Source organism: Astyanax mexicanus, chromosome 11, assembly GCF_023375975.1.
Source record: "Astyanax mexicanus isolate ESR-SI-001 chromosome 11, AstMex3_surface, whole genome shotgun sequence".
NCBI lineage: Eukaryota > Metazoa > Chordata > Actinopteri > Characiformes > Acestrorhamphidae > Astyanax > Astyanax mexicanus.
In genome coordinates, this window is record NC_064418.1 from 45,539,223 (window position 1) to 45,561,892 (window position 22,670).

The 22,670-nt window shown below is 37.8% G+C and overlaps 1 protein-coding gene across 14 annotated transcripts in view; it reads right to left on the reverse strand.

Annotated features, from left to right (window-relative positions):
* The window catches only part of map2 (microtubule-associated protein 2), a 192,494-nt gene that overhangs the window by 81,681 nt on the left and 88,143 nt on the right, over positions 1 to 22,670 (reverse strand). For all 14 annotated transcript variants that reach the window (XM_049484766.1, XM_049484778.1, XM_049484775.1 and 11 more), the window contains exon 4: positions 16,246 to 16,391. The gene's annotated coding sequence lies outside the window, so the exon portion shown is untranslated. The remainder of the gene's footprint in view (positions 1 to 16,245; positions 16,392 to 22,670) is intronic.

A 22,670-nucleotide genomic window follows, 5' to 3' on the forward strand; every position in this document is an offset into this window, starting at 1 on the left:
AGTAAGCTTAGATTTTCAATATTTTTTTGTCTAAGGGTGAGTTTTCAGTGAAGTCGATCCAGCACTAAGGCTAGGTGCAGCAGCATTAGCTTTAGCATTAGTATTAGGCGCTAACTTCAGCGCTAGTGGGATGTTAATGCCGCCCTATAGCTCTTGTCTGAGGAACATTGATTATTTCGGTAACCCAGGGTGCTGTCAGCTAGCTTGTATTAACACAGCGAATAAGCAGACTACAGTCCAATATACTTGCTTTTGAATGGCGGAAGAGCTAGCACTACAGTTAGCAGCTAATGCTAATGCTAATTCTTATAACGCTGTACTTCAGTGGAGTGGCTTTACTGCTCCTTAATACCTAACTGGTAGAACGATGCACTGTCGATTTTTTGAAAAAAAATTAACACATGCTTTATTCACATGTAGCACACGCCTACTATTAAGCATAGAGTCCTATTCTATTGGCAGTATGTCTCTACAGTTACTTGACAACCTGTGTGTGTGTGCATTTGCACATCTGTGTCAGCATTAAGTATGGTTTACTGAGTATCTGAATGCATTCATTAGAAGGGGTGTCCACATTTTGTCCAACATTTGAAAATATAGTGTATTATAACCATTATTATTATTATTATTATTATTATTATTATTATTATTATTATTATTATTATTATTATTATTATTATTATTATTGGTACCACTTTAAAATAAGACTACCTTTATAAAGGGTTTATAAATGGTTTACAATTAGTTTATTAATGGTTACTAATTTGGTTGTAAATGCCTTAAAAACATTAATAATCAGTTATAACACATACGTAGAAAGGGCAACAATGACCTGTTGTTTGCCAAATAGTAAACCGACAGCCATCTATATTGTTGCCCTTTCTATGTATGTGTTATAACTGATTATTAATGATTTTTAAGGCATTTACCACCTAATTAGTAAGCATTAATAAACTAATTTTAAACCATTTATAAACCCTTTATAAAGGTAGTCTATTTTAAAGTGGTACCTTATTATTATTATTATTACTACAGTGAAATGAGAACACATGGGTTGCATGGGTGGCTTGGGAACGCCCACACCTGCATAAGTTGTGAGGTGTTATCTTGTGAGTGAGAGAGACTAAACACTGGCACGATTGGCAGGTTTAGCATCCATTGATCCACCGTGTACAAAGAAATACATTCTAGAAGGCTAATTTTACCACCCACAGTGGACAAAGCAGTGGGTGGTAATGATCGTGACCGGCAGCTTCTGGTTAGAGTTGTCCTTGTGAAGTGTTCTTTAGCTTTTATAAGGATATGTCAAAAGTCATGGGACAGAGAGAGTAAATGCTGCAGTGCTCTGGATGTCCTCTACAGGACAGTATTTCTGACAGTATTGGTCTGTTGGTTGAACTCCATCCAAATGCTTCACAAAGCTCAGATCCGAGTTCCTCCAGCATCTCCTTAGAGGAACACCAGCCCAGAGAGGAAGGACACGCACGGCACTCTGGGTAATAAATCAGTCCGTTTAATGGGGGCACCTTCTTCAGAAACAGAGGCACTCCTGATATTAAAGCAGCTATAAAACAATGCCTTTACAACTTACTCTTTTCGTGTCTTTCTTCTCCTTCTCTCTTATTTCCCATCCCCCCTTCTCTATATCAATCTCATTCTCTGTCCCAACCTCTCTATTTCCTCTCTTTCTTTCTCTCTCTCTCTCTTTCTTTTCTTTCCTTTTTGTCTTTCTGTCCTTCTCTTGTCTCTTTCTCTCAAACTTTCTCTCTTGCTTTCATTCTCATTTCTCTGTCTATACACCTGTCCATCTGTCCATCCATCCGTTGTCTCTGTTTGTCTGTCCGTCCATCTATCAGTCCATATGTCTCTACCTATTAATTTGTATGCCTGTTAATCCATATATCCATCCATCTGTCTCTGTTTGTCTATCTATCTATCTATCTATCTATCTATCTATCTATCTATCTATCTATCTATCTATCTATCTATCTATCTATCTATCTATCTATGTTAATCCATCTATCCATCCATCCGTAAGTCTGTCTATCCATCTATCTTCTCGTCTATCTATCTATCATACTGCCTGCCTGCCTGTCTGTCTATCTGTTTGCCTGTCCATCTATCTGTCCATATCTCTCTACCTATTAATTTGTATGTCTATTCAGTCATCTATCCATCCATCCATTAGTCCGTCTGCCCATCTGTACATTCTTCTTTTTGTCTGTCTCTCCATCTGTCTATCTGTCCATATTTCTCTGTTCATATCTATCTATCTATCTATCTATCTATCTATCTATCTATCTATCTATCTATCTATCTATCTATCCATGGGTCTGTCTGTCCATCCACCTGTCTCAGTCCATATCTCTCTACTTATTCATTCATTCACTTTATATCCATCCACCCATCCATCCATCCATCCATCCATCCATCCGTATCTACCCCTTTTTAACCCAACCCCTCTCTCTCCTTCTCTTAGTCCCTTTTTCTTATTTTATCTGCATCTCTTAAATGATCTCATGTTTTCTGTTGCCTTCTTACTCTCTTTCTTCCTCCTAAACTCTCTCTTTTTCTTGATCTCTCAAATTTATTTTAAATTTTCTGTCTCCATCTCTTTTACGTTTCGCATTTCTCTCTCTTAATTTCATTCTATCATTCTCTACTTTATATATGCTCCTCTCCATCTATCATTCTACAGCAGGTGTAGCATCATTTCTATTGCAGCTGTAGGGCACAGCGGTGGAGCTGTCTGACGGTCAGCAGGTCTGATCATCTCCGTGTTCCTCACCGGCGTGGTGATCAGACAGTCTGACCTGCTGTATCTGACTCTTCTGCTGAACACCAGTGACCTAGATGACCTTCAGCAGTGCACTGTGCTGTGAGTGAGGCGGGAATGTGTGGCACACTGGGCACAGTGCCAGCCTCAGGTGCCAAGCTGCCAACCTGCCAACCCACCTGTCCCTCAAGAGGCTGAGACTCGAGGACAGACACGAGACACGAGGATCCATCGTTCACACTGCAGGATGTACACCACGGGGGGTTGTACTGATATGAATCCGTTACACCAGTTACGCGATCTTTTTCTATTTGCTGTGAACATATGCATTATACCCTATTCTTTCAAGTCTTACTTTTCTTATTAATCTTACAAATACACTGTTAAGAGAGATAGTGATTTGCTGTAAAGTAAATTTTACAGTGTGCATACTCTGGATGCTATATTGCACAAGGTGTCCTTTCCCATCGTTACGATAGCAAAGACACACTGACATGCTCTAAATCACGCTGCACAGTTCATGATTAGTGGCTCAACTCTACTGTAAATACGTGTGTATAAACAAGCTACAAGTGTCTTTATTTAAATAATGAATGCCCTTTTCATTCTGCAGTAAAATACGACCTTGAGTCCCACAAGGGTCAATACTGGGACCACTACTCTTTACTCTTTATATGCTACCAAAGGGTAAAATAATCTGAAGGCATGGTTTTAACTTTCACTGTTATGTAAAAAGGGCTATATAAATAAAATTGAATAAATAGATGAATGCACAATTTAAAAAAATAGTAGCCACAAAATAAGAGAAAAAAGAAGCGCGAAGAAGATCTGCTAAGACACACACACACACACACACACACACACACATACCACATCCAGCCTGACGCTGGGGAGATACATCCTGCAAGTCAGGGTTCATAGAGGAGAGGTTGGCATGGCAACCTCGCCCCGGAAACTCGCACCGTCAGGAACTCAACACACCATGACATCAGCGTCTGTCCTGCGAGCTCCTCTTCCTTAGCACTCTGCACTTTACCGAGCAACGGAGAAATTAATCAGCACAAACTGCACCAACACTGAGCCAGAGCAGAGAAACCACGCGTCAACCACTAGAACTACAATTTCTCCAGAAAACTGTTATTTATATCAGCTTTTTTAAAACACTAATATTAAAAAGGCACATATTATACCTCTTTTTACAGAAGTTACAATACGTCTATGGGCTTTACAAAACATGTTTATGAAAATCTTGATACAAAATCTCCAGCTTTATTCATGCCAGATTCAGTCCCTTTTAGAATGAGTCGTTTAAGGGCTCTGTCAATTTTATGCAAATAAGCTGTTAAATGGCAAAACATAAAAGAGCTGGTTCATGCTTAACTTCGATAGATTGTTTGAAAGTACTAACATCTCTTTTATCTGCTGACCTGCCACTGACAGTAGGTACAGATCCCTCCCTCTGGTGAAGTCTGCTGGCTAATCCTGCTGTGTACTGTCTGAGGTTCTCAACCAAAATGAATGAATGAAATTGTGTTTTTTTTTTTTCAACTGATCAAGTAGATGAGGCTCTGGTGAGGGGACAATGGGTAAGGGGTGGAGCCAGGGTGGTTTTATGCAAGGTTTATTATTGTGATTATTGTCACAATAAGGGAGGAGCATCCATAGAAGAGGACTTATAGAAGCTAATAATTTCTGATACCAAACTCTTTCAGTTGATTTACAGAAAAAGGTTGCATGGATGTTTTTTTTTTTTTTTTTTTTTTTTTAATAGGGGCAGTCGAGATCTACTTTACTACTGCTACTACACTGATTCACTGATGTTGTTAATGTGTTACGAATACTATACTATTTTACGAATATATTATACATTTTTAAAAAGGACCTCTCCAAATAAATTGCGACCAAAGTGTAACCAAAATGAAAATGATATACTCAGAAATGTGTATCACTTCTAACAATCATTAAAAATTAAAAAATGTTTTCAGACACTTTCTATGAATGTCATCTCTATAAGACTCTATAAACATACTCATAACACATTATAACGCATTCATAAGGCATTATAAACATGGCTATACATATTTATAAAAATGTATAAATCATCATAGCCATGCTTACTATGCATCATGAACTGTGATTATAATGCATTAATAGCTGTGTTTATAACATGTTATACATCCATATTAGGAAACTCAGTCCCAGCTTGCAGAATTATGCATTATGACTAAAAAAGCTTTCAACTTATAAACACACCCTCAGTAATCCTATAAATATATTTTAACAACTCATAAATTATTCTTGTTTTGATTATAATATTAGTTATAATCAATGATAATGTATTATAACAGGTCTCTGTGCACTCTAAGTAAAGTGCCAGACTTTCATTGTGGGATTGGATTATTAATGATAGACATATGCTATTTTAACATATATATATATTATAAGCACAGCTTATAATGTATTATGATCACAGGTCATAATGCTTAATAAACATGGCTATAATAGGTTATGCATTTTTATAAATATTTATAGCCATGTTTATAATGTGTTATGGATGCATTATAATATGTTATGAATGTGGTTATAAAGTCTAATAGAGATGACATTCATAGAAAGTGTTACCAAAATGCTTTTACAAAATTAAAAACATCGAGGAAAAAGGGTTTAGCTGAGGTTTCTGAGCGACGATGGCAGAAAAGTGCCGCAGTCCCTCCAGCTGGTGATTAACGCAGGGTCTGATTCTCTGTTTCTGCAGCAGGAGGCAAAGGGCTGATCTCATCTGATGCAAACGAGACAATGCTAATGAAGGACTACCAGCTTTTACTCACAATTAGCATTAGCGGTTTGGTAAAACTGCCGCTTCGGGTTATTTCAGCCAGACAGAGTGTTGACATTCAGACATGAACTAAGGGGGCATTTCAGTTTAACAGAGACAACCATGAGGAAACAGGAACTAATCACAGTACAGATCACATTTAAACACAACCAATCACAGTGCAGATCAATCACAGTACAGAAAAAAAGCCAGTAGATCAGAGCACAAGTCAAAGTAAATCAAAGTTACAGCTCAAATCACAGCTACAACCCAGATCACAGGAAAGATCACAGCCAATCACCACTGGTTACAGCGACTAAGGACATCAAAGCACAGATCAAACACATTCACCACAGGGATGACAAGCCACACCACATTCCAGGACAGGCAATCACCAAAGATCACTATCTATCACAGAAATGATCACAGTGGCTAACCTCACTCAATCATTGGAAATATCTCAGCCAATCACAAGACCACAGACCAGATCACAATCAATTACCTGAGATCACTACCAATCACAGCATAAATCACAGTACTAATCACTGCACAGCCAACTCAGACAAAGACCATAACTAAATCACAGTAGAGTTTAGATCCAAGCAACAGAGTTTATTATTAATCACAGTACAGATAAATAAAAACAATTAGCTGAGATCATTATTTATCACATTACAGATCGAATAAATCACAATGGATCACCACCATAACTAGTCACATTGCAGACCTAATGACAACGGATCGGTACACAACTAATTACAGTACAGAACTAATCACAACCAATCAGTAAAAAACTAATCACAGTACAGAACTAATCACAACTAATCAGTACACAACTAATCACAGTACAGATCAGATCCGATCAACAAAGATTACTATTTATCACAGTACAAAGAAGTAAAACAATAAACAAAGGTCATTATTAATCACAGTACAGAACAAAAACAATCACAATCACCCCCATAACTATACAGTACAGAACTAATGACAATGAACCGGTACATAACTAATCACAGTACAGAACTAATCACAACTTATCCATACATGACTAATCACAACTAATCAGTAAATAACTAATCAGAGTACAGATCAGTTCAAACAACAAAGATTACTATTTATCACAGTACAAATAAGTAAAACAATAAACAAAGGTCATTATTAATCACAGTACAGATCAAAACCAATAACTATGGATCACCACTAATCAAACTAGAGATTAAAACATCACAGCCAATTGCAGAAATCCCTACGAATCACAGCCCAGATCAAAACCAATGACCAGAGATCACTACTAATCACAGAATACATCACAACCCATAATATTACAGAGTAAAACCAATCACAGAACCATATAAACCTTAAAACAGCCAGACTATAAAATTAACAACATCTAACAATGACTATCACTAAACTATTAGATTGGAAAAACTTTATCCTTTGTTATAACATGTCTTTGATGTTACTAACAATAAGAGGGATGTCTATTAGAGTACTATTAAAGTACTGTGCTGCATTATGTATTATACCTAAGTTATTACAGTATGTTATGACCTTTTAAATCATAACAGAGCTGCCAGAGTAGATTACCTCTGAGCCTCCAGCTGATCTCCTGAGGGAGGAATGAAGCTGCGGCTGCTTCATATTTATAGCTCATATTTCATACACAGAAATTAACTAATCAATGATACAAATCGGGAGATATCAGGATATCGCATTTCAGTAATACTTTCTATGAATGTCATCTCTATTAGAATCTATAAACATACCCATAACAGATTATAATGCATTCATAAGGCATAATAAACATGATTATACATATTTACAAAAAATAAAAATTATATACCATCATGGCTATGTTTATTATTAATTGTGATCATAATGCATTATTAGCTGTGTTTATAACATGTTATACATCAATACCAAGAAACTCAGTCCCAGCTTGCAGAATTATGCATTATTACTAAAAAAAAAGCTTCCAACTTATAAACACAACCTGTATAATACTCTAAATATATATTTACCGCTCATGAATTATACTTATCTTGAATAAAATATTAGTTATAGTCACTAATAATGTATTATAACAGGTTTTTGTGCGCTCCAAGTAAAGTGACGATCTTTCCTTGTGGGACTACATACTATTTTAACATTTTTATAGATATTTATAGCCATGTTTATAATGCCTTATAAATGCATTATAATAGGTTATGAATGTGGTGATAGAGTCTAATAGAGATGACATTCATAGAAAGTAATGTTGTAATGCTTAAATACTCAAATACTCAAATCCATACTTCATTGACAGCAGAGACTACTCCAGGAAAACCTTTTAATACCCTTGATTTTGGAAGAAAATATGAGGTGTACACTAGAATGTATGAAGAACCTTTTAAAGACCTAAAGAACCTTCAATTAATGTAAAAAAAATTGAGTTCTCGTTTACAAACATGATTCTTAATGGAACCAACATTAGTTTTAGTGTTTTAAAATGTAAAGAATCATCTAAAACACCTCTATCTTTAGGCGATAGAGTCTCAAATCTTTAGGTAGCAAGTCAAATCTTAAGGTTTGAATTTTAAGGCTCTTCATGTGGGAAGTGACCTAAAGACTTAAAGACCTAAAGAACCTTCAATTAATGTAAAAAATCAAGGTTCTCTTTTACAAACATGTAAAACCCCTCTATCTTTAGGAAAAAAACTGAACGTGAAGTAAAAGTAATCTCACAGTAGACGAGTGTGAATTTTTTTTGGATCATGCCCATGCCGCCGGCCCCGGTGAAACACAGAACTGTGGGTGAAGTGGAGCGTTCTGGTGGTGAGAAAGGTGTGGTGGTGGGTAAAGGCCAGATCTGATTGGCTGAGAGATCCCACTGCTCAGACGGCCCGTATCCCAGCCCAGCCCAGATGGAAGTGACAGGTCTGACCTTTCTTCCAAGAATTCTGAGCGTTGGAAGGCAGTTTCTCACCAGAGGAGGGCAGAGCCTGTCTGAGGGCATCACGGCTCCAGCGCCTCATGGATCAGCGGGCAGACAGCTCCTCGTCCAGCCCCCCGGCTCACAGGGGTGTGAGTGACACCGTGACAAAACCACAACCACTGAGCACTTTATAACACTAACATATTCACTCAGATCTCAGAGCGGAACAAAGCCAACAGAGTGGAAAACCAACAAGGGACATGGATGAACGTCTGTGCTGACTTTAATACAGTCAATCTGAAGTAAAGAAAAAAATAAAATTTTCACATTGGTTGACGTGCATCAGATCAGCCATTTGGGACTTCATGGACTGGTTAGAAACCCATGAATCCATAGGTTCAAGTTCAAGGGTTGAGTTGTCCATTGAATTTTGAGTCTCTAAGGTACAACAAAGTACTCTAAGGTCGAACGTTGAATCTCTGGAATGGGAAGCTTGTTCCTAATCTCTGGGATGTCAGTAAAGTCTCGAGCCCATTGGGGACAACTAAAAGTCAAATGTCTGGGATGTCTTTGAAGCATTATCTTTTGGGATGTGATTTCTGAGACGTCAAAACTAGAGTGTTAAGTGAGTCTTGAATCTCTGGAAGGTGAGTTGATTTGAAAGCCTATGGGACTAAATTCCTAAAGCTTTTAGCTTTTAGTCAATTCTTGAACATCTTGAGGATTTTTTGAGTCTTCAAACTCTGGAAGCAGGTTGAGTTTTGAGTGTCTACATTGCGAGTAGAGTCTCAAATCTTTGGGTAGCAAGTATTTTTTAAGTACAGTATCAGAATTTTAAGTCTTTGGGGTACTGTACTGTAAGTCAGTTGCTGTAGAGTCTCTGGGGTGTTTGTTGAGTCTTGAGCCTCTGGGATGTGAGTTGAGTCTTAAGTCTTTGGTGTGTAAGTCAGTTCTTGAGTTTTTGGGTGTTCATTCAGTTGTGAGTCTTTGATAAATTACTCGAATCTTAAGTCTCTGGGGTGTTCATTGAGCCTTAAGTTTCTGGGTTGTGAGTCAATTCTTGAGTCTCTCAGATGCAAGTTTAGTTTTGAGCCTCTCAAGGGTCAGTTAAGTCTTTTTTCTGGGAAGTAAATTGAGTCTTCAGTCTCTAGGCTTCCTGGTGATTCTCAAGTCTTTGTGGTATAGGTCAAGTCTTAAATTTCTGGGGAGCAAGCCCCTCTGGAACCAGGTGATTTGTGAGACTATGGAGTGCAAGATGAGTCTTGTGTCTCAAGTATGAATTGGTTCTTGACTCTTTGGGGAGTAAGTCAAGTTTCAAGCTTCTCAGTAGTGAGACAAATGCTATTCATGTCTATGGGCTGTGTGTGAGTCTAGTCTCAAGGCTTTAGGGTTCAAGTCTGAGCAAGACTACAGAGAGTCTGCATCCTCAGACGTAGACGTTACATTTCTGTTCCTCTGCATCATGGTACTTTTTTTTTAAAGATTTGACCCTACCATCTATTGCTCACATGACAATATTGCACTTAATTGATTGAAAACAAGATAGAGGGAATCCCAGTCGAAGGTTTTTAAAGCCAGTCCAGAGAGATACATTAAGAGAATCCCAGTCAAAAGTTTCTACAGACAGTCCATAGAGACACATTTAAAGAATCCCAGTCAAATGTTTCTACAGCCAGTCCAGACTGAAACATAGGCCAGGTAAAAATTCTCATTCAATTGTAGGTCTGAAAATAATTTATTTAAGTACTGTAGAAAGATAAAGTTTAGTTTTTTGGTTTAGCTGTGTCCCTCTAATCCCAAATGGCAAGGGAAATTTTATTTATAAAATAAACCATAGAATGACTGTTTTCTGTAGAAAGATAAAGTGTAGTTTTTAAAAATAGCTAACAACAAGCAAAAGCCTGGGTCTCAGGAGGTAGACTCCAGACCCTCTACAACTAAAGTCGATGGATGGATGGATGGATGGATGGATGGATGGATGGATGGATGGATGGAGATAAGACCAGTTGTCTAATATTAGTTTTTTTAGTCTTTGTAAGACCTGTAATATGTTTAAAAACTCAATCTGACTCACTTGGTTCAATAAAGTTTGATCTGGGTCACGTCTGACAACATGTTACTGCCTGGTTCTAAGTTTTATTAGCAATATTCACTCATATTCCATGACGTAGCGAGAGCTCGGCTGGTGGTACAGTTATTCAGGACAGAGCTATAGCCTGGAGATTGAAGCTGTACATGTTAAAATACACAGTGATAAGAAATTGACCGGGTTTGAGGTCAAGCTTCAATACAGTGAGTGCAAACTCTTCTTCCATCTCTCTCTCTCTCTCTCTCTCTCTCTCTCTCTCTCTCTCTCTCTCTCTCTCTCTCTCTCTCTCTCGCTCCCCCACGGTCTGCTGTCTGACTCACACTGTTTCTCTGCTGCTGCATTGCAGAGCTCTAAACTCACTGCAGGAGGCTGGAGGTGGGGGTGGGGGGGGTGGTTGGTTGGGGGGGAGCACACACACCCACACACTCACCCACACAGCCTGGTGGCACAGGAGGGACAGAGAAGCGAAAGCAGGCCAGCATGGCTTCCACACAGAGCCACAGTGCCATCCACAGGGACCCGTCACCCAGCCAGAGGCTATTTACAACCAGCTCAAACCCCACAGCATACAATAGCAGCCTCGCAGCAACCATTAACACACACACACACACACAGACACACACACACACACACAGACACACACACACACACACACAGACATACACACACACACACAGACACACACACACACACACACACACACACACACACACACACAGCGGCAGAGACAGACTGACATCCAATATTAACTACTTCTTATTCACAGACTTAAAACCCAGAGATATATTCTGCTGAACATACTGGTTTTAAACTGTCAGACCATCTCAAAGTAGTATTTAATAGTTTGTTAGATTAATAAAAAAAATTATACCAAAAATAAAAAAGATATATAGATGTAATAAAATTGTAATAAAATAGATAACAATGTAATCAATAAAGAAAAAAAGAGACAAGGGAAAGAGAAGAAAGAAGAGAGGAAAGGTCAAAATGAAAAGAGAAGAGAAAAGAATGAAAGAGAGAAAAAGAAAATTAATAAGATATATTATATATACAATATATTTTTGGAAAAAAAGGAGAAAAACAGAAGGAAATTAAAATATATGAAAAGAAGTAAAAATAAAAATGAAAGGAGAGAAGAGAAGAGATAAAGGAAAGAGAAGAAAGAAGAGAGAGAAGGGAAAGAGAAGAAAGAAGAGATGAAAGAAAATTAAAAAACAGAAAAGAATGAAGGAGAGAAAAAGAAAAAAAATAATAATAAGATGATCAAGGGAATCATTCTCACCAATTAATAGTGGAGAAAGAGAGAAAAGATTTGAGAAAAGGAAAAAGGGAAGAGGAGAAGAAAGGAAATAAAACGATATTAAGAGAAGGGAAGAGAAGAGAAGAGAAGAGAAGAGAAGAGAAGAGAAGAGAAGAGAAGAGAAGAGAAGAGGAGAGAAGAGAAGAGAAATTAAGAGAATATAAAACAAGAGAAGAGAAAAAAGGAGAGAAGAGCAAAAAGATGAGAGGAAAGGAAAATATTAAAAATAGAAGATAACAACACAGAAAAGAAATGCAGAATAGAGAAGAGAAGAGAGAAGAAGAGAAGAGAAGAGAAATTGAGAGAATATAAAACAAGAGAAGAGAAAAAAAAGGAGAAAAGAGCAAAAAGGAAAATATTAAAAAAGAGAAGATAACAAAACTGAAAGGAAATGCAGAATAGAGAAGTGTAGAAGAGAAGAGAAGAGAAGAGAAGAGATTGTGGTGAGACTCAGTGTCTAATCAGACCACACCTGTAATAATTTACATATGTAACTGAGACATGCCGTGGTGTATTTTTTTTATTAAAAAATTAATATCATTGATTAATCATATCTCCTTTGATACTGTATATATATATATATATATATATATGCTGTGATTCTGTGGGGTGTTTATTGTTCCCGGCCTCATTTTTATAATAATATAAAATCTTTCACTTTGTCTTTCTGTAAAGGAATAAGGGATAAACCCATGTTGTTCTTCTGCTGCCATCTATCCTCTGCTAAGGGTGCGCCAGTGACCAGAGTTTACAGTGAAGAACCACAAGTTTTGGAAAATCCCTGCAATAAATTTGGCTCAGCACACGCATCCATCTGCCCCTGGTTTGGGGCCTGAGAGTAGCAGCTTGCCGAACCAGGGTTTGAACCCACAACCCTGTCACCTCTAACCCTCTAACCCTCAGATCTAAACACTAAAGTCAGTAGAGAACACAGCTTCAGTTACAAACACTAACATATCATTCATAATTAGTCATTAGTCATAATACATGTATGACTAAAGAAAATGCATTATAGCACATGACTGCCCTCTACTGATACATGCACTATTTACCACGCTGTGTTTAAATTCCTGTACACACACACACACACACACACACACACACACACACATACAGTGGTGGTGCTGATGATAGTAGTATTATTGCTAAATATTATTTTACTGCTAAAAACTTTCCTATTTAACATAGCTTTCTACTGGCTTCTGTTCTGCTTATACTACACAATTTTTTTATTTGATTAATTTTGTTATTCTTATTTTTATTTTATCATTATATTTTATTATTTTATTTTACTATTAATTTTTAAATCTATTTTATTCTAGATTTTATTTGATAAAAATGTCTTATTTACTACTATTTTATTAAATTGTTACTTTTTAATTGTTTTACTTGTTTTACAGAGAAATCACAATGTAACCAGAAATCACCAGGCGATGAAAAAAAAATGTTAAAGAGGAAAGTAGAGAGTACAAGAGGGGCAAAAACAGAAATGAGTAAGTAAAAGTCAGTTATTTATTTATTTATTTTTTTTTTTTTTGCTAATTATGTTGCTATTAAATGTTGAATGGGATATACATTTGTTATAAAATAAGAAATATATAAATACTATGTTAAAATATTATTATTGACTTTAAGGTAAATAGCAAATTGTAATAAATCCCTGATAAAAAATCCCTTATAAACTAAATATTAAGTCATACTCTCATACACAGCAAAAACACTAGTGTTGAATTTCAAGAGTTACTTCAGATTTGTGTAGAGTAGATTCAAGAGTTGCTCTACGTTAAAATCTGACTGAAGAGGGTGTTGATGGTTAGAGTTAAATTAAAACTCTGTAAACGTTTTAATTTAACTCTAGAGAAGATGGAACCAACACTGTGGAAGTGTAAAAACTCTGATTTGAGTTTATCTTTTAAAACTATGATAGTTAATAGATCAACACTGAAATGGAGTTACATTTTTAACACTGTCAACTGTGTTGAATTAACTCTAGCCGAGTTTTAGATTGACTTTGGGCTGGGTATTTTGGTTGGACCTGGCAACCCTGCCCACTGCTCACACTCGGCACTGAAATGCAATCAAATCCTCACAGCAATCCTCCAAAATACAGTAGAGATGTCCAAACCTTCTCTAGATAGCAGATGCTATTTATAAATCATGTTATATCCATAAAATATTCTGTTGTTAATACAGTATATATTTTAAAAACTGTACATTAGCTACACAAGAACTAGACATATATTATATAAGACCATTTTTTGTTAAAATACTAGCTGCTATCTGTATAACTAGCTTTAGATAGCTTAGCATTTCTGTCAGGCGCCTTTAAAGTATATACAATTATAATAAGCTGGCTTGTGGTGTCTCAATACTTTTGTCCACATAGGGGTTATAAGAGGGTTATAGACAGTGCATGATCTATATTAAAGTAGACTCCAGCACAGGGGAGGCAGGTATTCAGCCCTCTGCTCTCTGTGTGTAGGTGTGTAAGCTCATGGGTTTCTGCGCCAATCCAACTCCTCCTCACACTCCAGTATGAATACACACACACACACACACACACAAACCAGTAACCAGCCACTGCACTCTAAAGAGAAGAGAATGAAGAAGATAGAAGAGAGAATAAAAAACAATAGTGGAGAAAAAGGGAGAAATTAAAACAGACATGAAGAAATGAGAAAAGAGAGGAGAAGGTTGAAAAGACCAAAAGAGAAGAGGATAAGAGAAAAGAAAAGAAGAGAAAAAAAGAGAAAAAAGAGAAGAGAAGAGAAGAGAAGAGAAAAGAAGAGAAGAGAAGAGAAGAGAAAAGAAGAGAAGAGCATAAAACAAAATAGAAGAGATTTATACATTCATAATTTACAGAAATTTTTTAATCAACTGTAAACCAACAATAAAATGAAATGTTTTCCCTGATAAATCATATATTCCTAATTAATATTCAATAATATACATTTATAATTCATAATATATACTTTAAACAGAATTCCAATTATTGTTATTAAGAGTGGTTTATGGGATGTTAGTAGTATTTGGGCACAGAGGGAATTGGTCTCTGCCTTTAACCCATCTGTGAATTGATCAAGTGCTAGATGGACAGACAGACAGATAGACAGACAGGTGGATATATAGTTGAGTGGACAGACAGACAGATAGAATTGTGGATAAAAAGCTGATATACTGAGAGAAAGTAGAGCAGTCTTTAGTAGCAGGCTTTTGTTTGGGTTGTTTTGCTCGTGTGCGTCACACTCATTCCCACGCATACATCCCACACACCACTCTCTATATCCTGAGAGCAGGGCTAAAACACACACACACACACACACTTCAACAAAACATATTTACTGCCCTTTAAAACCTCCAACTACTCTAATTCACCACAGCACTGTTAGAATCAAGCTACTACTGCATCAGAAAATGGTTCTTCATCACTATCTTCATTAAATACATCAATTAGACATTTTTTAGTTTGGGCCACGATAAAACAGCAGACCATAATAAAGAACAAAGGACCAAAATTTGGTCTAAGCAAAAGGGGTGGTGTCAAATAGACAAAAATAAAAGTTTAGCAAAAATAAAAATTTAGTAAAAAAAAAGTGATTGTAGTTTGTTACTTGTCATCGTTTGAGAATATACAATAATCCATCACTGTATCCACTGAGGGCCCTATCATACACCCTACTCAAGGTGCGGTGCAATGCTCAATGCTATCATACACCCCGTCAACTGTCTATTTTCACGCCTTGCACCCATGCTGTTAAAATAGCGTCGGAGTTGAAGAATAAATCTACACTGATGGATGTGGTGGTCTGGAGGTGAGGTGTGTTCAGTTAAATATCTGGCGTGTTTCTATCTTGACGTTCGACAATGCAGGTGCGCCACTGACTGATTAAAACCCTGACAACAGTCAACAGTCAGCTGCCCAATCCCAAGTCTTAGCCATGCACAAATCCAGCTTTTACATCAACAATTAAATAACATTGCTGTTACCCTTAAATGAGCTGCTTTGGCCTCTGCTAAGACACGCAAAAGCACCACGCTGTTAAGATCCGAACATGCCAAAGTCAGAGCTCACCCGGCTCTTAAAGGAAATGACAATTGACACACTGATTGCCCTCACGATACCAAAAACACCAACACTCCCTAAACTAAGCTGCATGAGACACTTCAGCTAATGCTCGTCCTACAGCATCTGATGTTGTCTCCAGGTCTCCAGTAGGGTTGAGTTCTCCTGAGTTGCTGCACTTTAACATGCATTCATAGCAGCATTAAAGTTCAGATGACATCCTGGCTGATCTCCATCACTGTTAATATCTTACTGCTACAATTCAAGAGAAGCTAGGGTTAGTCTTACCTGTCTAGGAATCGGTGGGCTCCAGGTGAAGATGTCGGATGAAGATGTGTGAGTGTGTGGAGGGCTGCCGCTGCCCTGCAGTGTCAGGTAGATCACAGGTGGGACGGGGAGTAGAAGAAGGAGAAAGGAAAACCTCCAGTTCAAACCTGCCAAGGACAGAGAAAAATAAAGCAGTGTGAATCAATATTAAATATTCCAGAACTATGCTATAGATTTAAACTATTAATATCTAACTCCAAGCCATTACGTGGCGGGCCCCAAAAAAACTCTGTTTTGGAAAATGACAGACTAGTAGCTCTCCAGCCCAGAGGGTTGTTGAACCCAATTGTAAAAGAAGTTGAATTAAAAGCAGATAAACCCAAGAAGAAAGGAAAAAATGAATAAAAAAAAACACACTGCTCCTCACTCGGGACCGAACCCGTGTCGTCAGGGTCGTGGTCCAATACACTACTGCTGCCCCAGAAATAAACGCCCTTATAAGGAGATAGGGAGCCCAAGAACGGCAGAAAAAAACGAAAACGGGTGGAAACTAAAGTCACAGCGAGTGTGACAAAGAGAAACAGGGGAGGAATATATACAAAAGCTCACCAGAGAAGCATTTTATTCTTTATTTTTTTCTTCATCATTCATTATAGTTCAAACAACCTCACATGCCAGATGTTTCAGGTTTGCGGGCCACATCTGGCCCACGTGCCACCTATTGCCAACCCCTGCCATAGCCTATATGTACAGTACCAGTCAAGCATTTTGCCACACCTTCCTATTATTTTATTTTTTTTACTACATTGTAAATGAATACTGAAGTGATCCAGACTATGAAGGAACACATAAGGAATCATGTAGTAACTTAAAAGTGTTAAACAGATCAAAATACTGTTAACTTGCAGTTTTTGAGGCTGTTAACTCTGAGGAACTTATCCTGTGCAACAGAGGTAACTATTGGTCTTCTTTTCCTGGGGCGGTCCCTGATGAGAGCCAGTTTCATCATAACATTTTTGATGGTCTTTTACGTTTTCTTAAAGCCTTCTTTTTTTCAATAGTTGAGTAGTTCCTGAATTAGAACATTACTCATATAGAGTTATTCACTGTATACCTGTATCTCTACCTCTTTGCAACTTTACAACTGATGATCTCAAACACTTTATTAAGAGGCAAGAAATTCAAGTAATTTATTAACTCTTGACAAGTTCAGCACAGCTGTTGGATAAGGATTTGGAACTAGAGATCAGGATACAGGCTTTTGCATATCCTCTCCTCCTCACATCTGGATATGATTTGAGCTTCTTGGGCTTCCTGAGTCCCTGTTTTTGTTCCTACGAGCTCCTGTGAACTCCTGCGGCTCCTGTCCCCAACTGCTTCATGGCCTTTGATCCTGTCAGTCACAGCTGACCTGTTTGCTGTCACTACACTAGACCCATCAGTCACCACTGAACCATACTTCCCTGGCATCATCATCTTAGCGCCCTCAGCAGATCCTGCCCTTCTGACTCGTGACTCTTTCAACTGTTGTTCTGGTCTAACAGCATCTTTTTGCCTTTATACAGTTCTGGGTTTGTGGCCTGGTTCAAATCCCTTGAGCACAATCTTCTGTGGACGTTTAAAATGCTTTTCAGACATATGTATCTTTCATTTAGAACAGGGGTGTCCAAACTACGGCCCGCGGGCCATTTGCGGCCCGTTTCCTTTTTTGGAGCGGCCCGCAAGGTATTTTAGAAATAGAATGAAAGTTGGCCCGCTGTTAAGCAGGTTTTTATAATGTGAGATTCAAAGTTTGAACGCTAGGTGTCAGAAACGGGCCAAAGAGTCTAAAAGTGGAGAGGGTGCGCATTTCTAGCGCAGAAACACGGGGCAAAAGAGTCTAAAAGCGGAGAGAGTGCGCATTTCTAGTGCAGAAGTCTGTCTCAGAAACTTCCTTGGCTCCAGACATCTCTATTTCCGATTCCCTGATGTTGGGTTTTAGTATGTTCCTTAGTCTATGGCCAGATGTTAAAAGCAAATTTGAAAGCTGCTGAACCTGGAAAAAATCTATTGGTTCAAAAGCAGTGGTAGATTACCAAACTTCAGAACCATTTCTGGGGTCTGGATCTTTAGCATGGCAAGTTGACCAAGACCCCTTGACACCAGACCACTGGTAGACCTATACACATACAATTTTCAGAACTCTTTTAGGGTCTCTTATGTCCTAAGCCATGCCCACAGCCATGCATGAACCTTGGGCATGGCGAGTGGTCAAGACCCCCAATTTACAGAACACTGGTTCAGAATATTGACCTGAATGCTCACAAAACACCCTAAACCCATCTGACCCGTGCAGGGTTTACGAAGCTTCAGAAGTTCCTTGCAGAGCATCCACATGTTTATTATGCATGTGAGGAGCTGTAGGAGGCACCCTGCTGAAGCTGACAGACTGACTGAAGATCTTCATTTATTAGAAGATGACAGGATGTCTGTTACGCCTGTCATGTGTGCTGAGTACGAGCGAGCAGCACTCACTGCTGTGCTAAAGCGTCTTCATCACACACATTAATGTGCTGATCATCACAACTCTCAGCACTCTCGCGCAAACCTGCATGAGTAAGCAGAGCCTCAGGCCTTTCACGGCCTGGTGATAAGTAAGTAAATGTGCAACTGTGTGTGTGTGTGTGTGTGTGTTAAAGACAGACAACAGCTCCACTGAGGTAAATCCTTGCTTAGAATTGCTTTACTGAGGTAAATTCATGATTAGAATTGCTTTACTGACGTGAATTCATGATTAGAATTGCTCTGCTAAGGTACATTCATGATTAGAATAGAACTGCCGAGGTAAATTCATAATAAGAATAGCACTGCTGAGGTAATTTCATGATTAGAATATCACTGATGAGGTAAATTCAAGATTAGAATAGCTTTGCTGAGGTAAATTCATGATAAAAATAGCACTACTGAAGTAAATTCATAATGAGAATATCACTGCTAAGTAATGCTTTGTTGATTGATATTACAGTTACATATATATATATATATATATATATATATATATATATATTTTTTTTTTTTTAACTTATACAAATAATTTTCTATTTTTTTTCTTGCAAAAGCAAAACAAAAATGAATTTAGGGCACACTATTTATTTAATGATGAAAAAGTGGGAAATGTAATGAAAACCTGTAAACTGATAAATTGTGTTCTATATTCTGCTCTTTGACAATTTATTTTATTTTTATTTTTGCTCAAAATATCATTGTAAAAATGCCAATCTGATTTCAAACAATTTGGTCATTTGAATGAAGCAGATCCATCTAAATTCCCCTTTAGAAACACTTTTTTCTGGAATATCTAAAAATGTTGCAGTCAGTAAAAGTACTTGCGAGATTTGCATACGTCTACTTTGTGCAGCATCCATATGCTACACCCAGTCCTGTCATCCTGACACGCGATCTTTTATTCTGTAGCTCCGTTCTGAAAGCAGCTGAAGCTGAACAGAGAATTCAGCTGAAGACAAATGGAGCTCAGAGTGAATCTGAGCCCTGGAGTTATAACCTACAAATCACACTGCCACTCTCAGAGCTGTACTTTCCACCAATAGCGCTTCAGACAACAGCGCTCAGACACCAGGCAGAGCGAAGCCTGCAGTAGATCCACAGCAACACAATTTATCTGCTCACGTCTACTCACGTCTACTCACACGCCTGTGTAAAATAGTGCCTAGGACTGAGCCGGTTTAGAGCACTAAACACAACAGAACTTTAAAAGATCCAAAAATAATTAGAAGAAAAATTGCATTGTGAATGTATAAGTTGTGAGGTGCTATTTTGTAAATGAGGCTAAACACTGGCCAACATGCTCATGGCAAGGCTATGTAAATTATGGGGGTTGAGGCACTTCATGCTTCCCTCTGCTACTGACAACTTTTATGGAGATGCGGATTTCATTTTCCAGCAGGACTTGGCACACTGCCCACACTGCTAAAAGTACCAATTGGTCTTATATAATAATCTAATTTTCTGAGACCTTGCTTTTGAGTTTTTCATTGGCTGTAAGTCATAATCATCAACAATAAAAAAAATAAACTCTTAAAATAGATAATTTTGTGTGTAATACATCTATATAATATATGAGTTTCACATTTTGAACTGAATTACTGAAATAAAGTAACTTTTCAATGATGTTACAATTTTCTGAGATGCACTAGTGTATCTCTCTCTCTCTCTCTCTCTCTCTGTATCTCTCTCTCTCTCTGAGCCGGTAGCTGTGTTAGCCGTGCCTCGGGGGATCTGAAGTGGAAAACACAGCGTTTTTCTCTCCGCTCAAAACAAGCGCCTTCAGACAAACTGCGAGATCTCCACTGTGACTCATCCTCCACAAACAGCCGCTCCACCAGTCCACTCTCACAACACAAACAACACACACACACACACACACACACATACAGTACACACACACAACAAACCTGCTGCACCCCGGCTTTCACACACACTGCAGAGATACCAGCGACAGATACTGAACTGGAATACACACACAAACTTACAGCTCTGGAAAACTTATAAATGATGAGTTTCTTTGATTTTACCAAACTGAAAATATCTGGAATATAATCAAGAGGAAGATGGATGATCACAAGCCATCAAACCACCAAACTGAACTGCTTGAATTGTTGCACCAGGAGTAAAGGCATAAAGTTATCCAAAAGCAGTGTGTAAGACTGAAGGAGGAGAACATGCCAAGATGCATGAACTTGTTTTCTTTGCATTATTTGAGGTCTGAAAGCTCTGCATCTTTTTTGCTATTTCAGCCATTTCTCATTTTCTGCAAGTAAATGCTCTAAATGACGATATTTTTTTGGGAATTTGGGAGAAATGTTGTCTGTAGTTTATAGAATAAAACAACAATGTTCATTTTACTCAAACATAAACCTATAAATAGCAAAATCAGAGAACTGTATGTGCACACACACAGTATACGTATCACTGCTGTCCAATGAAAAGCATGTATCTCCAAAACAGCAACTTTATAGGAAAGAGATAAAATCATATTAAGTTTCAATGGAAGTCAATATAATAAAAATAGTTTACTTCATGTCCATTTGGAGAGGTTCTATAGGTCCATTCATCAAAATGGAGATGCTTGTTTTCATTGGACAGCAACAATATGTGTATACATGTCTGTCTGCTTGTCTGCCTGCTATTGTCTGTCTTTCTCTCAGTCTACTCCCTCTGTCTGTCTGTCCTTTTGTACAGTATCTATAGTGTATATCGTCGCTGTCCAATGAAAAACAAGTATACAGTATCTCCAAAGCAGCAACTTTACAGTAGAGCGAAAAAAAAAAAACTCTGAAACGTTCAATGTAAATATAAATGTAAAATTAGTTATTTATTAATTAGTAAATTACTTATTTCAGGTCATTCTGAAGTATTTCTATTGGTCCGTTCATCAGGAAATTTTGCACAGTGTGCCAAGGGAGGATTTATCTGTTAAAATTTTGAAGTAAATTAAAAATGGACAAAAATGGAAATACTTGTTTTTCATTGGACAGTGACAATATACAGTATACAGTGTAAGAGACGGTGTGTAAGAGATTGAAAGAGTTGAGGGCAGGCTCCTGTGGTGTGGTCTCATCTGTCTGTTCAGGATGTTATTATGTGATTTAGGAGGAACACTGCATCTAAATTAGCTCCAGTGGCTCCCTACCTCCCTCCTGAGGCATTCACTAACACACACACACACACACACACACACACACTCCCCCACAGAGGGGGAGGGACCAGTGCTTAGTCCTCCTGCAGGAGCTGGGGTTCTTGGTGTGAATGCTCACTGAGATTACTGTCCTAATGTTTCGTCTCGACAGATTTGCCTATGCCATGTTAAGCATGCTTGTGCTGAAGTGTGTGCTCACTATAGCCACACTACTCCCAAATTCAGCATGCCACTGACTTCCACTACACTACTGACCACCATTTCCCATATACAGCTATTGGAAAAAATGGAGAGACCACTTCAGTTTCTGAATCAGTTTCTCTGATTTTGCTATTTATAGGTTTATGTTTGAGTAAAATTAACATTGTTGTTTTATTCTATAAACTACAGACAACATTTCTCCCAAATTACAAATAAAATATTGTCATTTGGAGCATTTATTTGCAGAAAATGAGAAATGCTGAAATAACAACAAAGATGCAAAAAGAGCTTTCAGACCTCAAATAATGCAAAGAAAAAAAGTTCATATTCATAAAGTTCAGAAATCAATATTTGGTGGAATAACCCTGGTTTTTAATTACAGTTTTCATTGATCTTGGCATCATGTTCTCCTCCACCAGTCTTACACACTGCTTTTGGATAACTTTATGCTGCTTTACTCCTGGTGCAAAAATTCAAGCAGTTTAGCTTGGTTTGATGGCTTGTGATCATCCATCTTCCTCTTGATTATATTACAGAGGTTTTCAATTTG